Here is a 4,450-nt window from a genome sequence, read left to right as displayed (position 1 = left end):
CACACTACACACTGTACACACACTACACACTGCACACTTCACACTGTACACACACTGTACACACACTACACACTTCACACTGTACACACACTACACACTGTACACACACACTACACACTACACACTGTACACACACTACACACTGTACACAAACTACACACTGTACACACACTACACACTGTACACAAACTACACACTGTACATGAACTACACAGTATACACAAACTACACACTGTACACTGCACACTGTACACAAACTACACACTGTACACACACTACACACTGTACACTTCACACTGTACACACACTACACACTGTACACACTGTACACAAACTACACACTGTACACAAACTACACACTGTACACACACTACACACTGTACACACACTACACACTGCACACACACTACACACTGTACACACACTACACACTGTACACTTCACACTGTACACACACTACACACTGTACACACTGTACACACACTACACACTGTACACTTCACACTGTACACACACTACACACTGTACACACACTACAGGGGGGGGGGTGGTCTGCATGGTGAGGTCCTCCAGGAGAGTGGGTGTCATGGTGGTGCAGATCAGTCCATTAGTGCAAGGATAGAGTTAAAAAAAGACATTATAAGAGAACAATGTAGACATATTACACATTACACTCTGCTCACAGTTGTCTTTATGGGCCTTGTAGTTTTTTAGTGCAGTAATTCAGCGCTATCCATTAATAAACTATAACTCAGCTGTTTTTTTGTGGCACAATCCCTGTTTTTTAATGTTGAACCCTTGATTTATAAATCTTATTGTCATAATCTCGTTGTGTTTTGCATCCGATACGCTGCGTGGGTCTTCTTTAAAACCCCCGGACATGTTTAAAGGCTCTAATTCCACAAATATTTGGATTGCATCAAACTTTCTGTGACTCAGAGAGAACAACGAGGCTCAGAGGAGACGTTATCATCAGTGGGAGAAAGGATTTCCCAGTGTCCAAAGGTCACGACCTTCATGATTTATTCTCCAAAAATGTACAAATGTCAGCAGGAAAAGTGCACAAGTGTTCTCCATTTTGCTGAAAATGCAAACTGCAAAATATATGGAATTATATATGGAAAAAATAACGTTTAACGTGTAAATTGCAATAGTTCCAATGGCTTAAGTTACTAATTCAACAAATTGTGATCAGTATCCAACTATACATTTTATACAAATATATATATATATATATATATATATATATATATATATATATATATATATATATATATATATATATATATGTATATGTATATATGTACTTTATATAAATAAATGCATTCAAAAAACATTTTTTTAAATAAAATTAACATAATAAAAAATTATTGAAAATTATAAGAGTTTAAAAAAAAATGTTATCTTAAATTTAATTTTAAATTAAAATCTTGCTTTGCCTGCTTAACACTTAACATAAAAACACAAAATCCCCCAAAATAAATAAATTCACAAAAGTAAGAAATTACAAAAATAATTTAAAAAGTAATAATACATACTAATAATAACATATTAGTACATGTTGTCATATATAAATACATTCAAAAACTATTTAAACATTTTTTTATGAGAGTTTAAAAAAAATGAAATAAATAAATTCAAATAAAAAAATTACAAATCTTGCAGTATAAAATAATATAAGTATATAAATGAATAAATAAAAGTAGGTATTTACAAAAAATAATAAAAAAAAAGTAAGTAATAATAACAAAACATATGATTTTTGTTTGTTCACAGAAAACACTCATAAAAAATATAAAAACACAAAAGCACACACCAATCATCAATCAACACCACCGGAAGAGAGCTTAAACATTATAAATCATTAAAAAATAAACAGTGTAAATTAATAATAGACTTCTCTGGTCTCAGTCCAGACCTGTTGGTCCATTCCTTTCACTGTCTATGGGGGAATCCCGAGACTATCCGGGGAAGTCCTCTGCAGGATCAGATCAGCTTTTATTTTGAAAATCCCTGAATCCTTTTCAATGGGAAACCGACGCTGCTGTGAGAGCACGCGCCCTCCAATCTGAGGTAATAACACGAGAATTATTACTGTTATTTATACAAGAGAATCAGTCTGATTAAATGGTTGATTTTCTGCATGGAGTCTGGTGGTGAGAAGCGTGGAGCTACAGCGCCACCTGCTGGTCAGCAGCGGTACTTACACGTTGTGACGTTTTGTGCATGAACGGATGAACATGTTAAGACTCAACTCCTTTAATAATGTCACATTTCATCTCTGTGGTTTCTCTTCAAACTGCTGAGTGCTTCAGCCATCTCTTCATAGTAAGGAACCAGAGTTTAACACCACAGTGCTGCACTAAGTGAAACCTGCAGAACTGGTTTATTTACATTTTAGCATACAATTATCATATTGTTTAATATAAAACTGTTGAAATGACAGAAACAAGCTTAAAACATCACAGAAAGATCAGAAGAGGCCGAAACGCACGTTTCCAAGCAGATGCACACTTTTGTTTTCCCATCCTGTACATATTTAAATATTTGTGCTTAAATGTTCTTCTCATGTTATATTCCTATTATTATTATTATTCTTATTATTTCATGTACACTGTGTGTATGTATATTTTTTACTAGTATCTCATTTACATTTTTTTTTATATTCTGTGTTGTGTGACTAATGTACGTGTGCTGCTGTAGCATCTTAATTTTCCATTTGTTTGGGATCAATAAATAAATATCTATTTATCTCTCTATCTCTCTATAATACCCTAACTTAACCCTTGTGTCGTCCTCGGGTCAAACTGACCGGTCTCTAAGTGTTTTATATCAGAAATATGGATTTCTTTCAACCAAATTGCCCAAAAATAACATGGATGATTCCATACAACGTTCTTCAGGTGTGTTTCAGGGTGTTTTATTTTATCTTTAATTGGAATTCTTCTTTTTTAATGGTTTCCAAACCGTATCCGGACTAAACTTTGACATCTACCCATCTGAGATCCACTCAGCATCCTCTGATCCAAACTATTAGTCAAAAATAATTCACAATGTCTGCCTTTTTAACTAAAAATCTATGTATAATTTGACATAAATGAGGTTTGTTGACCATGAATTCCAAGAATAAGTGTAAAACCTGTTATTAAACCAGCTCAGTTTTTTTTTTTAAAGTGCCAAAAGCTGGAAAAAGTGAGAAATAAATCAGAAAAAAACGGCAAAAACATTGGAAAAGCACACAAAAGGGTTAGAAAAGATGGTCTAACGTCAGCCTGGAGGACAGCCCGATTAATCCCGATCACTAGACAGATATCTGTCACTCTGACACGGGATATGCATATGGAAATGCATCTATCTATGCATAAATAAATGCATAGATAGATGTATTATTAAATGCATGGATAGAGGCATAGATGCAAAACAACCACAACAACAATATTAGACTTAGTCTTGTCTTTATTCATCCTTTTGGGATGACTCCCGCAAGGAAATTGAAATTGCAAAAATTGCAGCAAAGAAAAGACAGTTTAAACAACAATAACAACGTAACGTCATAATAATAACAATAAAATCAGAATCAGGTTTATTTTGCCGGGTACGAGGACACATACGAGGAATGTTTCTCTAGAGCATCGTTGCTCACAATGTGCTTACACACACAAAACAGCCAAAACTAAATATAAAAACTAATATATACACACTAATATATACAACCTATGGCTATAAAAAGACATTTACTATAAAATATCAGAGGCAATATCACACACACACACACACACACGCACACACACCTTATGTCTTGGACATGTTGTTGTTGTTGATCCAGATATAAAAATGGGTCCTTACCTTACACTCACCATAATAACCTGAAGTAACTCTAACTTATTCATGTGGGCAATATCAGTTATTTTTATGCACTTTCTACCTTTTAACATCCACCTTTGTTGCAACAAAGAGGGGAAATAGCATGATAATATTAATATTCAAGACTATCTCCACCACGACGTGTAGGGTTTATTTACGTTTGCGCATGCTCAGTCTCAACCACCAAGCTGTATCAGCTCCATATGTTTCTTTAATTAACATACACTGTTGTCAATAATACAATGCATTACAGATTTTTAGGAAATATTAAACTTCACAGCATACACTTTCAGTTTGTCCCAGACTTCTGTAGCCTCTAACAATCTATCAGGAGATGATGTTGGGTCTCATCTACCTTTTAACATCCACCTCTGTTGGTGACAAAACAGGGGAAAACGTACAAAAGGGGATAAATATTCAAGGCAAGGCATGTGGCCTGTCGTCACTATGAAGCGTAGGGATTATTTATGTTTGCGCATGCTCAGTGTCAACCACAAACCTCAGCCAATCCTGTGTGCGCAACGGCACACTGAAATTTGCATAAAATGAAAATAAATGAAGCGTCCGAGGGCTGGTGTAGTCAGTC

The 4,450-nt window shown here is 34.7% G+C and overlaps 1 protein-coding gene across 1 annotated transcript in view; it reads left to right on the top strand.

Moving 5' to 3' along the window:
• LOC117949934 (histone H4) overlaps window positions 1-4,450 on the top strand; it is a 19,456-nt gene that overhangs the window by 10,450 nt on the left and 4,556 nt on the right. The window contains exon 2 of the mRNA XM_034880535.1: window positions 1,917-1,920. The gene's annotated coding sequence lies outside the window, so the exon portion shown is untranslated. The remainder of the gene's footprint in view (window positions 1-1,916; window positions 1,921-4,450) is intronic.

This window comes from Etheostoma cragini, chromosome 9 (genome assembly GCF_013103735.1).
Source record: "Etheostoma cragini isolate CJK2018 chromosome 9, CSU_Ecrag_1.0, whole genome shotgun sequence".
Classification (NCBI taxonomy): Eukaryota; Metazoa; Chordata; class Actinopteri; order Perciformes; family Percidae; genus Etheostoma; species Etheostoma cragini.
Note: the sequence above shows the minus strand (reverse complement) of the source record. Positions and strands in the feature narration are given on the sequence as shown.